This window comes from Cyanistes caeruleus, chromosome 1 (assembly GCF_971803275.1).
Source record: "Cyanistes caeruleus chromosome 1, bCyaCae1.hap1.1, whole genome shotgun sequence".
Taxonomy (NCBI): domain Eukaryota; kingdom Metazoa; phylum Chordata; class Aves; order Passeriformes; family Paridae; genus Cyanistes; species Cyanistes caeruleus.
Genome location: NC_141701.1, coordinates 78,168,777 through 78,186,688, shown reverse-complemented (window position 1 = coordinate 78,186,688; position 17,912 = coordinate 78,168,777). Strand labels below are relative to the sequence as shown.

The window sequence follows — 17,912 nt, the reverse complement described above, 5'->3', positions numbered from 1 at the left end:
CAGGTAGGTTACTTTGCTTCCTATCTTTTACATAAAGGCAAATTCCCCCAAACCAGAACACTTCTACATTTTTAATGAGATTTGAATATTGAAAAAAAAATTAGTTTTTACAGTACAGATCTGCAGCTTTTCCTCATTCCAGATGTTTTTTACAAAGAAAAAGAGAATAATCCTACAGATTGTAAAAATCGTTGAAGAAAAGGTCTAATATATTAAAAGATCAAAAGAGAAACATAACAGTGGCGTACATACATGCCATCCATTCCTATTGAACATATTATTTAAATTTCTTCTTAAATCCTCTTCTAAACTGGGCATTATAATGTAGCTAAATATCAACAGTGTGTCATGACTATCTTGTTGTACCGTGTAAGAAAAAATATTTTAAAATTTTGTCTGTTTTTAATTTCATTTTATATATTGAGAATATTAAGAAAGAGAAAATTCAAATCAAAGTTTCAGAGAAAACAATAAAGGTAGTGATATTAATATGATGAAGAAAATAAAATGCAGTTTTAGAGCTCTGCAATTTTTATCATCTTTACTTTCATACTTTTGTTTTATTTATATTCCAAAACCTGACACTGTTTCACCCTGTTATCAAAGAGAAGCTATATTCCATTAGGAAACTGTTCAACATTTTATGGAATTAAGCTCTGTATTTATAACAAATGTCTCCAGTTATACACTACTAATATAACCGTATCCAAAACCCTCTCGAAGCATGATACCAGTAATGCATTTTCTCCTGGAAAAACTGATGAATTAAATGTGAGGCTGTAAACAGAAATTACATTAATCCATCTTGTAGCTCACAGTAATGTAAATTTCCTAACCTTCTCATTCATATTGCTACAAACATGCCATTAATCTGTTACGCCCTGAACTTCTGTTCTTTATACTGCATAAGAGCAGTGGAATAGATAAACTACGGGCAGTGTATCAAGAGGAAGGAGAACATTATTGTTTTGACACTTACTAAGTGATTTCCCCATTTTCTTTCTATGTATTTCTTCTGCAAGTTATCGCTTCGGTACTAGCACTTCCATTAAATTTTCAAATGGGTTTTCTCTTGGTATAGAACTTGTAGAAATGAAATAAATTATCTGTTTCTTTGTTCAGGGTGGCTGGATGAAAGTGCTGTCCCCTGTTTTATGTTGGTGTTTTAAATTCTGGAACAGGAACTTCTCCAGCATACTTCTCCCTAACACTGTGATCATGAGATTGCTAAAAAGAGTAAAAATAATGTGTACTTACACAGAAGATTCATCTGAATAATGACAAAATTTATAAGAAAGCTTGGTGAATAGAACCACTCGAAAGGTTATTAGAGTTTGCACTGCATGCTTTTATCATTTAATCTCTGACAAGTAAATGTTAAAATAACATGTCATGTCTATTGGGTTTGCATGGGCAAGCTTTGGAAGTGGAGGGGGGATTACAGGGATGGCTTCTGTGAAAAACTGCTGGAAGCTTCCTCCAGGTATGGCAAAGCCAGACTGGCAGCTCCAAATAACATGCTACTGCCCAAGGCTGGACTGATTAGAAAAGCTGATAACACCTCTGTGATAACAGAGAAGAAGGAAAAAAAAAAAAATCTAAAAAAGTGTTGCACATTTGCAATTCCAGCCAGAGAATAGCAGGATGAGAATATGTGAGAAGGACAACTCTGCAGATACCAAGGTCAGTGAAGAAGGAGGGCAGGAGGTGCTCCAGGGATTCCCCTGCAGCCTGTGGTGCAGCTCACAGTGAAGCAGCTGTGCCCCAGCAGCCCTTGAAGGTTCATATGGGATGTAAATATTCACCTGCAGCCCTTGGAGGAGACTCATACCAGAGCAGATGGATGCCTGAGAGGAGGCTGTGACCCTGTGGGAGGCCCATGGACAGAGAATCCTGAGATGCAGCTACCTATACCTGAAGGACTGCACCCTCTGGAAGAATGACCCACTCTTCCCAATAAAGTGTAAGATTTTCAACAGCTTTCTGTTTACCAATACAGCTACCAATTTGTTGTAAAATAGTAACAGAATGTAGCTGTAATACTTTGAATATCAATGTATTTTCTCAGCAATATAAAATACTCTATCATTCCCATGTCTTAGACTCACCAAAGAGAGAAAACACAATCATGTGCTATTGTCTTTACTAGTGTCACACCCTTCCTAGACACATTTGTGTGGACCTAACTTACTACAGTGTAAAGTTTCCTTATAGCTCTATTTTCATTACTTTTTCCTAAAAATATTTGACAGTCATACATTTTTGTTAGTAAATTGACTATCTCTTTTTTCTCCTGAGCTCAATTTTTCTAAATTTTCATCTCTTTAGTTTCTTTCCTGATAAACTTAGTTGAATTTCTTACCCACCTCATAGTACCACAGCTGTTATTCTTCTCATCAGACAAAGGGTTTGAATAGCATCAAACTCCAATCTTAGCAAACCTAAATTCCACTCTTGAAATTTCATTTCAATTCTTTCCTAACAAACCCTTCTCCACCCTTCAAATTTTTTCAGGTCTTTTCTGAAATTTCTTTGGCAGTTCTCCTCAGAAAATTCCAGATGATTTATGGCAGAAAAGATTGCTAATCTGAAATTCTTTCACTTTACTTAACATGATCTGGCAGCCACAGGGGAAATATTTTTTAAATTTTCCTTTTACAGGCTAGCATAGATTTCATTAGAAAAACATGCTTGTTTTTATCCATATTGCCATCATTCAATCTAGAAGAGGAAATAAAAGTACAATTGAAATTCCTGATTAATATTGTAATTGTATTTTCATTCTAGAGCATAAAATCCAATCCAGGCTTCATGCTCTGTATAATCTATTGTCAGATGTAAAAGACACTGAAAGATATTTTGAAAAAAGTAATTGAGAGTTAAGTACATATATTGTACAAATTTTTCATAATTTCTATCTTTGAGTCACAGAGCTAATTGAATCTGACAACTTCATTAAAAATGTGTTCATTGGGGGCAGGAGGAGTATTTGGTTTTTTTAACTGTTTGCAATACTTCATGAGATATTTAATTGACACTATTCTCCATGGTGTAAGGCTTGATTTAGAAACAATTATGCAAGGTTATATATCCATTCTTGTCAATAGCTGGATTAATGAGAAATCTCTGAAATAATAGATTTTTTTTTTAAGAGTTTGCCTGATATTTAACGATCCAATCACTTAAAAAAAAAAAAAAGATAAAAGAGAAGAAATTAAAAACCTCACTTGGATTTTAGAAATGTGTTAATTTCATACAAATTACTTTTCTGCAAAACATTGCCAGCATAACACATACAAGACTTATGTAATATCAATCTTCATCATTCTGAAGAACTGGACATCCCCATCTCCCAGCTGGGTAACTCACTCTACTTGCTTTTAAAAAGAGTATTATGTAAAAACATATTCACTGACTAGTTTTTCTACCTCAAATTAATATCAACCTTGACAAAATCACTTGGAACTTTTTCTCTGCTTTGTCTACAATTAATTCCTATTGTATACATTCTTATTTGTCAAGTATGATTTGGAATTTGAAATATGGTTGAAATATTCTATTTTTCCCTAAAATTCTTGTTTTACCCACTGAAAGTAAAAGAAAATAATGGAAAATGAATGTCAATATATGGAAAATTAAAGCAGAATTAGTTATTTCTATGAATCTAATAAAGCCTTAACAAAATATTAGTTTCATATTGTAAAATCTGGCCAATCAACTTTTATCTTAAAAGCATATCCCCAAAATTTTAATTGAACTTCCTCATGGCAGTAGCCTTGAGCTCTAAGAGAATTTTTCACTGCTCTGTAAAAGATTTATCTGTCCAATATAACTGTTCACAGATCCAAAGTTAAGTTCCATTTTATTTTCAGTTACTCTGAATATTAGAATGGATAATGCCCTTATAAAAAGTGGCAGCCATTCCACATTCACAAGTTCAAAGTAATATGGAATCAGTAAAAAATTCTCTCCTCAAGTTAATCTGTGCTTATAGGAGTGGATTTTGTATCTTTCTTCCCAGTATGAAATTTGTAGCAAAAAAAGCTTGTTACTGGCCCCAGATCTCTGGAGCTTCTACTAAAGCAGTAGACCTCACACATGCCAATGCTCCCAGCAAAATTGTTTATGTACTGACCAATCTGGCAGCTGTCACACAGATCTGAATCAAATGTGAACATGCATCATGAGGTGAATCCCAAAGTAGACCTTAATTATTTCTAGCACCATTCATTAGGATCGTCTGACAGGAGTGTTAATTATGTACTAGGTTTCTAGAAATTAACGCTTAACATTCTACATCAAGTTTCTTGCCATATGCTGAATTTTTGCAACTATTTAATCTTAGCCATTTTTTGAGAAAAGAACAAAAGCGAATTGCAGCACATGTTATTTTAATTTTTTTTTTTTATCCCTAATCTCTATCCCTTAGCTCAGCAGTTCAGCTATTTGCAATCCAACATCTACGTTTGACGTATCAAGCTGCATGACCTTGGGTCAGGTTTACCACTAAAACTCTTAGGCTTTGAAAAAGAACACATAAGAAACTGCATAACCTAGAATCATGCCAGATAAGAAAAGTAAAGCTGACATGAATAACAACATAGGGATTCAGGAGGAAAACTGCAAGTATGAAAGAGCAGACAATGGGAAGTAAAACAAACAAAAGGAAACAGAAACAGTGAAATTAAAATGCTGAGCATTGATTGACATCGAACACTGATCCATTCCAGGGAGCAACACAGGCCAGTTCTTCCTAATCTGAGTAGCCAGCAAATGCTCATCATGAGCATATTAATGGGCACATTAACCAGGCAAAGCGGTAGGAACTCATTAGTTCTGACTATCTGACCTATGAGTAGCCAATATGTAATTGCTTGTTCTCTTTAGCTGTATGTATCTTCTTTACAGAATTTCCTTCATAGGTTAACAGTTACCAAACTTAAAATAGCCAAAAGAAAAAAGGTTGCACTGCAGCAGAATCATGATTTGGAACAAGCTCACTGTACCAGAAAACATGATATTTTTCTGGTTTTCCTGCTTCTGATAAAAAGTCACAGGGCTTATTTTGAAAACATTATTGACATTACTAACTATACAAAATAACAGAAAAAAATAAAAAAAATAACAGAAACATTGATAGCACTGGTTAAAGACCCACAATGTATTAAGATCACCATACAGTCCTAACACTAACTGTAATGCATTTGTGGCATCCTTACATTCTAAAAACCTCACACATTTTTCCAACATTTGTGAATCTGCGTATGGCCAGACTAAGATCTCTGTAGAATATTTGAATATGTTGTCTTCATCCTTTGTCTACTAAGTGTAAAATGAGGCTTTGATCATGTATTTGAAGATTGTCATCAACATACTTAAATAAAAAGTTGAGTGGAACGTGACAGCTCCTAACAGACATTTTGCTCTCTGATGTTTCCACTATTGTTAACACTGTAATTTTTTTCCAAAACAATCCAATCCAAAGCAAAAACAAAAACAAACAAAAAATTCAATAAAGTTAAGATTTCTCTCCTTGAATGGTGTAATTTTTTGGTTTTATATTTAAGGTTGAGGAAGGTTTTGATGATGCAAGAAATAAGGAAAGAAAAAGTGGAAAAATCTGTTTTGTTCTGGAAGTTCTGTGCTACTCTGAATCATCAAAGAGTGTGTTTCAATGTTAACAATTTTAAAAAAAGCTCGATAATCTTTAGCACTTCCCTGGTATATTACAATCTGCACTCTGTTTAAAGTTTAATTTTAAAAATAATTGTCCCTTATTAAAATCTCTCACATTACATTACTGCTGGTCATGCAGAAAATTGCTTTGCTTCGGGAGACAAAACCATCCAATAAAATAATTTCTGTCCTATAGATGAAAGAAAATTGATATAATCACATTGCAAAATCTTGAAAGTGCTTCGTTTACTAAACTGAGCTTCAAGAATCAAGAAGAGGACTTAGTGCTTGTGACTCATGCACTTTTTACTATTTTCTTGAAACTGGGAAGGGATCTCCCAGGTCATTCTTGCAATGTTTATATAACGTAGTGTGAATGAAATGTAAAACAAAATTTTTAAGTGACAGAACTATCAAAACTCTTGGTAAAAGTGAATGCAATGATCCCATTTACAAGATGAGTTTTCTAGACTTAGATTTATGCATTTTTTCAGAATGTAGTGAGTTGACATTACAGAAAAAATTGGACAAAATTAGGTCCATTTGTTTTCTCTTCTTTCTACAGGTTTGGTCAAAAGAAAGAGCATTAAATGCACCTCAGGGCAGAAAGCAAAAATTACAAAGGTAAACTTCTGAATTTTTAATAATCTATCAGTCTGAGAATTTTTTTTTGTAGTGCTAGAAGTAGATGCAGAAGTAGAAACATGAATATGACAAATAAACTGAAAATTATAATACTACTATGTAAGAGACGTTTATTTTATCCAAGAGAAAGTAATTTTTATGATGGCAAGGCTGAAATTTCCTTTTATTCTCATTTATTCTTATCCTATTCTTCCATATAAAGGCTAGAATTCTCCATGTACCTATCCCTCCTCCACACTTACCTCCTTCAGAGGCTGGAGGAGAATTTGGTTTGAACTATGGAAGCCTTATGGAACAGAGATCCTCTGTATTCTACAATAGGTGCCTGATTTGGGCACATAGATTTGCACTGTGGAGTGATTAAAGAAGCCATGTACCAAACAGCAGCAGTGAGGCTGCTCCACAAGGGCTGCTGGACCTGGAGCAGCAGGGGCTGGCAGCACAAGCCATGCTCTCTCTAAAGGGGTGCAGTCTGGCAGGACCCAAGAGGGGCTGGGCTGGGATAGCAATCCACTGCATGGCAACCCCAGGCAAGGTGAGGGGATGAGTCAGGGCTGGGCTCCACCCTGAGAGTTTCCTCAGAAAGAGCAGAAGTTACAACTGAACACAGGGACAACCACAACTCAGCACAAGGTGTAATGGGGTGTCCCAGCCTGACAAGCCTGAGCCCAAATAGGACTCCTGGACCTGGTAGAGGATGCCTGGGTAGAGACCCCAGTGAGGCTGGTGAGGGCAAGGAAGGCTTGCTGGTGGAACTCAGATCATGACACCAGCAGAAGGAACTGGCCAGGATGGATATGCTGGAATTGAGACTTCACTTGCAGTTCTCGGAGTATGTTTTCTCCAGGTAATTTTGGTTTATGAACCATGAAGGCAATATTGCAGGACCACTCCCATTTAACATTTGTATCAGTCCCTTGGAGAAAATGTCAGAGCTCACTCTCAAAGATTACAGATGACACCAAATGAAGGGAAGCTGGTCAGTAACTTGAGTGATGGGGTACTGTTCATACACATCCAATAAACCTGGAGGAGCAGGTCAACAGGAAATGTAAGAAATTTGGCAAGGCACATGAAGCACTCATGTGAGGATCTGAACACATGCCTGTCTGGCTGGGAGCCACTTACAAAATACTTGCCAAGTCTCTTGTGGGTTTGGCTTGTTTTGCTTTGTTTGTAGTCCCCATAGCTCATCTAAGGCTACTTAATTATAAATAAGTACATCAGCTGCCTGATGATTGAGGAAAAGATCTAATATATACTATGTGGGTTGATGAACAGATAGTACAAGTCCATTGACATGCAATTTACATGAAAATTCAACACAAGATCTTCTTAGGTACTGGTGATACAGTGTATTTCTCGAGCCTTGGAATAAACTTCACTGCAGAAAGCACAAATACTCCTTCAGGAAGGATTTGGAAATAATTTCAGATTTTATGGTTTGTGTAACTCAAACTTTTCCTTTATCTCAGCACTTTTAGCCTTTTTGTTTCCATTGCTGCTAACTAAGGGAAAAGCACTGGTGAATTCTGGGTTGACTACACAGAGGTGATATGTGAACAAGCAAGGTACCTACCAACTTTGATCCACTGGCAGAGTTAATTTGTATCAAACTGCCTTTTAGATGTATTGCTGCTTCCAAATATACTGAAAGGCTGAGACCATTAAATAGATTATTACACAAAGGTAAGTTGTAGTAACCCCTCTAAGATATTTAAGTATAGGATTGGCAATAAAATGTAATGATAAATTACACTATTACTAGATCTTGAAGAATATGCTCCAATAAAATTTTAGGGGTTTAGTAAAATGTGATACCTAACCCTCAGTAAAATATTGCTAGACTTTCTGTATTAGTGCATAATGGTAGAAGGTTTTAGTAATTTCAAGGGAAAGATAATATTTTATATGAATATTTAAATACTTAACACATTATTAGAGAGATGGAGACAAAAATCTCGTATTACTAAGGGACTGTTTAGTTGATTCCATTAGAATATTAGTCATTTGTGTTGGTTCTAAAAGTCATTCCTAATTTGGCCCATGCTAGAGGGCTAAACCAATCTTTAAAAAAAATATGGCACCGTTTAATTTATGTATTTTTCATCATTCATTTCCCACTTATATTTGCTACTTAGTGAGAATGAGAGCTCAGTTCATCTCTCCTGGTCATTAAACGTTGTCCTTCTTACAATGATCAGCAAGTGATAATTCATCATCACACAATAGACAGGGCATATCTATACTGGATAATAAGGTACATGTTTATTCTTGCTAAAAATTATGTTCAGGACTGCACAAATTAGTAAAAAATATTCTAAAAGAAAATCATATTTCTCACAAATGATATTCATAAACAGCAGACCCTTTCCTTTTTTATTCATAAAACCCCCTACCATTTTTTTAAATGTATTGAGGATTTTTAATTTAAAAATATAAATGAGCATAATAAGTGTCTCAGTAGGTAACTACTTTTTACTGACTAACTATGGTTGCCAAAGTTGCAATTCACATTTTATTCTATGAAGAAAGTTATAAATCCACATTATTTCCAATGGAATTAATATTGATTGTGCTTGGCCATATTATTGCATTCCTGTAATTACAGTAACCACTCACATAGTACAAGTAATTGGTCTAGCAAGTCTTCCAAAATACATCCTAGAAAAAAGAGTTAGATTTTTGTGAAACAGTGTCAAGCTCCTAATGCACTAAGTTGAAAAAAGAACTAGCTCTTATCAGCAGCCAGTGGAATGATTTATATTTTCAGATAGGTCAAAATTTTAAAAGCGTTCCATGCCAATGAGGCCAAAGACAAAAACTTTTCTTGTTTTGTTTTCTATGAATCAAAAGCCCCACAGAAGCAGAAGCATATGTTCCTTGTAAGATCAGGCAGATGTTGTCCAAAACTGACCTTAGTTTTATCAGTTTGTTTCTGGTCAGCACTAAGCAGCAGTAAAGAACCCCAGAAAAATCATTAGTTATTTTTAGTCTGAGAGGGTCACAGCTCAAATCCATGCCCGGAGGTCACTAAAATGATGAGTAAGAAGGTACTTCCTGAGTAGTCCTGAATGGAATACTTTTCTTGAAATAAGTGGATGGTGATAACATGACTTCAAAAACCTTATATAAAATTCTCAGAATTTTCCTGTCAAACTCTGTGGTATATATTTCTATCAATTTTTTCATCAAAACATGTAATTCTTCAATGACATGTTCCGTAGACGAAAAGCTTTGTTAAGTGGAGGACAGGAATTTCCATTCTCTCCACAGACTAAAATTTTCAGCACTTAGAATATATATAAAAAAAGACATTAAGTTCTAACCCTTTACTAATGCAATTTGAGCTGTGCAGAACCTCAAGACATTTTTACAAGTTTTATTACGTAAAAAGAAAAATAGAGAAGAATTAGGAAAAGGAATTCTGTGTTACTGATTGACATAGCAGTGAGTAAATCTGCCTCTGATCTTCCTCAGTTTGCCTTAAGAGAAACCTAGGAACAAGGCTATGGAAAGCAGCTAGTTCATTACCGTGTCTAAATATTTTAAGACTTTTCTTCTAACTGTTGGTTTTTAAGATTTGCAAAATATATAAACGATCAATCTGTAAGTCTTCTTAATAATTCTGAGTGATCCATATGTTTCCTCCATTTTTCATAAGAAACAGAAAGTGCCTGCATAGCAGAGCCTGTGTTGAAGAACTAAAAAAAAACCAAAAAACAAAACCAAACCCAAAGCATTTTAAAGTCATGCTGAAAGAGTAAAACTGTGTAACACTGGAGAAGCTAACTTTGCACTTTAGAGTAGTCAGAAAATTGATACAGTATATGATGCTATCTGTTCTTCCATTTAAAATTAAGGGCCTCAAGCTGCAGATCCTCAAAACTCATTTTCCAGAAAACTAACAAAACGCAGTTTGACAGATTGATTCTTGTTAACAGTGAAAAGGTATTGCACATACTGACCTGAATTGATTTCAGTTTTTTGTTGTTTTTTTCTTTTTTCTTATAATAAGAACTGGATCATCACTTTTTGTCTCCTGACATATGGATATCAGAAGATTTATGCTAATTGAAAATGTCAAAGATTTTAACCAGCAGAATGCATAGTTTCTGGCTCAGACTGATTTTTTTTTTTTAAATTAATATGTAAATAACAATAAGAAACAAAAGAAATGAGGAGGAAATAAAAACTACTTCTGGAGGAGAAAGATAGCATGTGAATATGATCACTGCTGTACACAAAAGTTCTTCCCTGTGTCTCCTACACCTCATGCCTCCCAAGGAGGAACCAGGGATCATGCAGTGGTTTAAAACAAATTAGACTTTTTTTAGGGCAGGTTGACATATTTCAAAAATGCGGTTTTAGTAAATATTTATATATTTTGCATAGGTTCAGGATCAGAACTTTTTCTTATTTAAGAATAAGGGTCATTAAGAGAACTACCAAGAATTCCACCACTGTCAAGTGTTAGGTTTGAAATCAAATTTTCTCGGGAAGTTCAGGTCCTGAGCCACAACATTTCTCAGTGTGACAGACACTGGTGAGACTGTATTTTTTGTAAGTCATACAGCATATAAAACAAAAATATACAAATCTTGAAAGTCTGTTGTTTATAAAAAAAATATAGATTGTAAAAATTTCCTGATTACCACCTTTCTTTCTCTGAGGACAAACACTTTCAAGATTCAAATTAATGTTAATCATGCAGCTAGCTGACAACTTTAAAAGCTGTTACATAAATTAAAACATCTTTGCTTATCTATGGAATCAGAAAGTAATTTAGACCAAAAAAAAAAAACCCTTTACGGTCCTTGAATCCATCCATCAGCCTAATACTAAGAAGTCCCCCACTAAAGCCTGTTCTTCAAATATCACCTTGTATGGTGACTCAACCATCCCTGGGCAGCCTGCTCCAAAGCTCGATAACCCTGTCAGTGAAGACAGGCACCTTTCCCAGTCACTGTTCCCAGCCTGTAGCGGGGTTGTTGCGAGTCAGGCGCAGGACTCAGCATGTGACCTTGTTGAACCTCACACCATTGGCCTTGGTCCATTCATCCAGCCTGTTCACATCCCTCTGATGAGTCTTCCTACCCTCTGCCCTAGATTACACCAGCCATCACTATGACCTTTTCTGTGCTCTGCCTTAGCTGACTGGTTTTCAGGTTTTTTCTCATCTCTGCTAGTCACTAGAAAAACAAACTAAAATATATTTACCAGTAGGTCAATGAAAATCATTGGTATTATCAGTGTTGCTGGAGTTCAAACCATCTTGTCCCTCAATAAATCCTGCAATGCAGGGACTGAAAGGATTGTGCTGTTGCCTTAAAAAGGGTACAATGGGGATGATTAGTGAGATTGATTACATTTCCCATTACACGTTCTTCAGAGGCAAACCATTGTACAAGCCAACCTTCATTCTTTAAAATATCACCAGAAAATATTACATGCTTTTATTATATTAATGCATCTATCAGGCTGCTAACATGCATGTTGAAGTCTGCACAGTGTGCATGAACAGTATTAAGTTAAAATTGATTTTAGTTAGCAAAACAACATTTGATGGAAGCAAAAAAAAAAAAGTTTTATTAAAAATCAAATTTAATATTCACTTTGTTACCACTATGAAAACATTCCCTGCAGTAAACTGTTATAAAGGGACTAAGTATAGGAAGGTGACTTCTTAAAAAGTAGTCATTAGCTGATCATCTACACTTGATTGCAATCTCAGTTGTACCTTAGGGACATGGAGACATTATGTACTTCTTGTAAAATTTTAAATCCAAATAGTTGAATTCAGGTAAATAGGAGTAGGAGTAGTAGGAGTTCAAGTATAAAAATACCCCATCTGAATTTATGTTTCTATCTAAAATTAATTCAGTATATTTTGAATAGAAATGACAATGTGTAGGTTTCATGCAGTTTAAGTAATATTTTATAATTAAACTAACATTGATTTAATTTTCCTGAATGTTTTAATTTATAAAATTATTAAAGGAAGGATGGGAAACCTTAATGATAAGAATGTTGTCGCTCAAGGCTCTAACACCAGGAAAACACCCTGCAGAAGGAAGCACTACTTCTAGAAACCTTCATTATCATTTAAAGTTATCTTTTCTGATCTCTAAGAGTCTGCTTCAAAAATTGAACTAACATTTTGTACCAACCTATATTTCCCAACATTTAAGTTAGATTAATTCAGCTAAATAAAACATGTATCCTCACCTGGCAACTTCCAATATTGTTCACATGAAAGCTCATATATTTACTTACACGAAATAACATGTACACAGCAATGGTTCCCTCAAGTCATTAGCCTCCCACTGACTTTCTGTGAAGCAATGTAATCAAAGCTTAAGGAAAAACTAATTCACTTCAGCTACTTTGTTTAAAACCAGAATTATCTCAACCTACAGCAATACAAAATGTCTGCTCTGTGAAAGGATAGGTGGGAGAAAAAAGATGAAGGAATTCGAACTAATTTGTCTAGGTTAGGTACACTGCTTGGAGCAATGATAAAAGTGCGGCTCTTAGGTAAGCAAACAGGGTTGTCATTGCTGTTTAATATTTGTTCTCTTTCTTACTCTGAAGAAATGGGAACAATGAATACTGAACTGCCGTATTGGCAGGGATAAGACAATAAACATCTCTCAGCAATATCCAGATATTATTACAGAAAAAAAGGAAAGAGAACAAATGTTGTTCTAATCTTATAAAATGTTGTAATGCAACTACAAACTTTGTTCTCGGTGTACTAGGTAGGCATTCAAATTCCCAAAGGGGAAATATTTTGCAAAACGAGCTCACTGCCCTGCACTGAGACAACAAAGGATTTCAATTGTGGAGATACATCTGACTCAGCTTTAGGCCAGGGACATGTTGCACACCTTGATTAGAACTGCACTTCATTAATTCCATCAACTACCTGTGGACACAATAATAGGAGAGTTTCTTACACGTCCACCTTTCAGATGATTTCAATGTTTTGAATGTGGTTATATATGGGAAAATCCATCATCTGTTTAGGAATGCAGAAGTAAAAAATGAACAAAAATGTTGCCGAGTATAAGATATCTGTTAAATTGAGATTTAGTTCTGAAAAACCAGTGGAATACCTTTTTTTATCCTTCTCCAAATACATGTCTACTGAACATAATGAGAATATCTTCCCACCAAATGAAGTCAGAAGTCACAATTATAATTTGACTAAAGAGAGCAGGAAAGCCTGAGGATACTGTCCAAAGGAACATAAATCAGAAAGAAATGTGTTAAATAAAATCTATATACTTATACACAGATTTAAAGGGAAAAATAAAGCAATCGCACCATATGGTATTAAAGCTGGTATTTAAGTTGATACTGCTGCATGTGTTTAAACACCAGAGAAGAATGAAATTAACAATCTAATTCTTTATAACAGAAGTGTTTTCAGCTTGCTGCACAAGACAGGAAACCTCACCCTTACCACCTGATGGGTTATAACCGCAACTTTTTGACATTACATTCTTGTGCTGTTTGTGTTGCAGCTCTTATTGAGAGTTTAAAGTTGAAAAGTTTAAGACTTTTCCAGAAACACTCTAGATATACACTATTTCTGGGTAGATTAAATATCTTTCTCATTCTATATGATAAAATAAACAAAAAATGACAGATTCTAGTAAAACACTTAATATTCTTAACAAGACATTTCTTTGCAAATGTAGTTTCCTGTAAAAACAAAAATTAGTCACACTCCAGCATTGGAAAGTACTAAATAATACCTCCTCCCTGCCCCTACTAGCAATTCCCATCCACTACTCGTCTACTTATTTCTAAATCAGTTAAGGTTTTTACTGGGACTTCTGGACAGTCCCATCAGAATACAATACTTAGTAGGAACAAGGATGTTTTTTTCCAAGTGAGAGAAAGACTATTCACTCCCAGAATTTAAGAACTGTACTAGAGATTGCCACCAAGAACAAATAGCTTGATTAATGGACCTATTAACAGTTCTTTGGTTTCCTTCTTGTATATAAAACCCTCCTGATTTTAAAACATTTCTAAATTCAGTGTGTTTCTGCTCCTACTGGATTGATTAATGTCACTGTTTTATTATCTAGACTAATCCTTTCTCAAGGGCCCTAACTTTTTAACACCACTACTTACATATTTAGAGGTAACAAACAATCTCATTGAGGACTACTTCTACAGAGGAGCCTTTCAGCTGGTATCCAAAGACTAAAAATCTAAGCAAAAGAATTCATTTCTTACCAAGATTTTCACATGGTTTCTCTAGGTCTGTATAACCCTAGTGTTTCCTGATCATTTACAATTTGCATCTCTTTCAGACCACTTTTGTCATTGTGTAGATAGTGCTAACTTTAATAATTAACACTGGATAAATATCAGTTGTTTTTGCTGCTGATTAACTGAGATCAGAAGGCCTGTGATTGTCACATACAATAAACTACTTACATAGAATTTGGAGATTAAAGTCCCTGAAATTCAGCAGCCTCTTTTCAATTTGAAAAAAACAAACAAAAAACCTCAAACAAATATAAAATAAAAACAAAATAAAACAAAACCAACAACAAAATAAACAAATAAACAAACATTAAAAAAACAACAAACAAACAAACAAACCCCACCATCCAACAACAAAACCCCAAACCAGAAAACTGTGGAAGAAGTCTGGGAACCTTATATTATATGTAATTTTAAGCTTCACATTTACCATTGGCTATGACAAGGCTATGTCTTGCTCAGTACAAGGACTATTTCAGATTCCTAATGGAGAAAACTGTGCCTTGTGCTGCACAGAGATCAAAGCAGCCCACTAACATAAACTTCTCTTTCAGGAATACACGCTGCAGCTCCTCATTTGCAGTTGTCAATGATCTTAAGCACACGCAGGCCTTATTCCTTTTATTCTGGAAAGATCTAGAAGCAAAGTCCAACAGCAAAAAAAACTGCCACTCATTTGGGGTGAAGTAGGGATCTCTCACCCTTCTTTAAAATATTGTCATTCTTTTGTGTGATGAGAATAAATAATCCAGCTGTCTGTTTTGCATGTGCCCAGGAAGAAAGTATCCCATTCACCTTCCTCTCTGTGAAACACTCAGAGATAAATTGAAGAGAATTCTTAAGAAACCATATACTATTAAACACCAGAAGTAGAGATGAAATCAGGGAATAATGCATTGAAAAAAATAATGAAAAAAACCCCCACTCCACAAACAGACAAAACTATTATAGAGGTATAATAAAGTTATTCACAAAGTAATTTTGACTCTTTATATTCCTCAAGTAATATATACTTCCCAAAATGCCGAGGAAAGAAATGCTTGTTAATTGATGACCTAAGCCATATATGCTCATAATACTGCAACTCTTGAGTAGTGAAATTTATTTTCATTAGAATGCAAACCTCAGCGCAAAAATAAATAGAAATGACACTATATTTTCTTGTCATACTGAAAAAGTACCATTTCTGTTTCAAAAATGGTAAAATGGAAAATAATTCCTAATGCACAGAAAGGAAGACTGAGATTACATGACATTGTATTTCTATCCCATAATTAAATGACTAAGCCCTAAGACAAAGTTATTTAAGAGCAAGATATACTTAAAAATTAAACCTTTTATTAAGGTACCTTTGCACCAAAAGCTTCTACAAACCAGAAAAATATATTTAAGAAATAGTATTTTCTTGTTAATTAGAAATATAAGAGGGCAAGTCTTCATGTCATCTGTGCTCCAACAAGACCTATATTTCAATGGGGGAGAAAAAAAAGTGGAAAAAAAACATGTTTAGGAAGTGTTTTGTTTTGAATCTGTTCAGATTTCATTGTAAACTGCATGAAGAATCTTCATTAGTCTGCAATTAGCAGTGTGCCTTGGCAGCCAGGAGGAACAACCCTGTCCTGGGGGGCATCAGGCACAGCATGGCCAGCCAGGCAAGGGAGGGGATTGTCCTGCTCTGATGTGCCCTGGGGCAGCCTCACCTCCTATGTCTGTAGGAGGTTTTGAGTGCCACAATATAAAAAATACTTTAAGCTGTTGGGGAGCATCCAAAGGAGGTCTATGATGATGCTGAAGGGCCTTTAGGGGAAGCTGTATGAGGAGCAGCTGAGGTCACTTGGACTGTTCAGCCTGGAGGAGACTGAGGGGAGACCCCATTGGAGTCTACAACTTCTTTATGAGGTGAAGAGGAGGGGCAGGCACTGATCTCTTCTCTGTGGTGACCAGTAACAGGACCTGAGGGAATGGCTTAAGTCAGGTGAGGTTTAGGTTGGATATTGGAAAAAAGGTTCACCATCCAGAGGTGGCTGGGTAGTGGAACAGGCTGCCCAGGGGAGTGGTCACATCCCCAAACCTGACAGAGTTCAAGAAGGGGTTGGACAATGCTCTCATGCTTATGGTGTGATTCTCAGGGACTGTCCCCGTTCAGGTTATTCTGAAAATAATGACATGGATAGTCTCTGGGTTGAGATTGTCAGCAAGGCATCTATGAATACTGAGGAGGACCCTTTCCTTCTGGGATACCTCAGAACAGCTCACACACAACTCATCTTTCTTTAATCCATCAAGTCCCTCGCTTGCTGCAAGGTGCTCTGAGCCAGCAAATTGTTTCACTCAGTGTACAGCAACATCTTTGCACCTAATATATGAAGGGAATTATTATTAATGAGATTATTATGCTTAGCGGTTCTCACACAACACATTGATCATTTAATTCACTCTGAAAAGAGAAAGAGTAAGCTATAGAACTGTCAAAGTAAGTGCCATGCCTGCTGAATTGATGAAGTACTGAATAAAGAAGGAACCTGCCTCTGAATCTTTATCAGGTTGTATTTTCTGATAAACTGTGACATGGGATGTCCACAGATGTGACTTCTCTGTGCTGTTTCTCTGAATCAGTTACAGCACTACAAAATGACTCAAACATAGTGAACACTGTTCATGAGTAAGTAATAGACTAGATCCAGAGCAGAGAGTAATGCCCAGGAATGTCATTACTTTATGTTTGCATCTCAAACCCGTGGTAAGAGGGCAAAAGAGAGAAGTTAAGGATTTTATAATCCTGATTCACCTATCCTTCACATTTCCTTCTCTTCCTAGGCAAGAAAATATCAAAGAAGCGCACTAAAGGGAATATGCCACAGGCTACCTTGGTTTTACACGGAAAAGTAGCTACGTGACCGCTGGTTGGGAAGTCTGACTGAATGACAGCACTGCAGCCAAGTTAAATTCTTCCCACAAGTCTGAAGACAAAAACAGTGTAAGGATGCACACCAGAGAGAGGATGGCTAGAAGGATTCAGGTAGGCACAGCGGGTGAGTAAGACTGCCTCCAAAGACAGTAGATGTTAAGACAGCTACTTCAGACTCCCTAGCTGCTGACATTCAGCTGGAATGTCCAGCTGACATTCCAGTTGGCATTAAAAAACCTGTAAATCTAATGTTGCTGCTGAAAATATGATACTTAAATATCTTAAATATCTTGAGTGTCTCAGAAAATTGCAGACTAGATTTGTGCAACTTAAAGGGAAAACACCGACGAGCATCATCAGAAATGTGAACAGAAGCAAGCATACCAACTGCAACCCA

At 35.7% G+C, this 17,912-nt stretch overlaps 1 long non-coding RNA gene across 1 annotated transcript; it reads left to right on the top strand.

Moving 5' to 3' along the window:
* Positions 1-1,638: 1,638 nt before the first annotated feature.
* LOC111925644 (uncharacterized) lies at positions 1,639-17,620 on the top strand. The gene is made up of 4 exons (XR_002862361.2): positions 1,639-1,683; positions 1,812-1,963; positions 6,242-6,300; positions 17,425-17,620. It is a non-coding gene; the product is annotated as an uncharacterized LOC111925644 (long non-coding RNA).
* Positions 17,621-17,912: the final 292 nt, after the last annotated feature.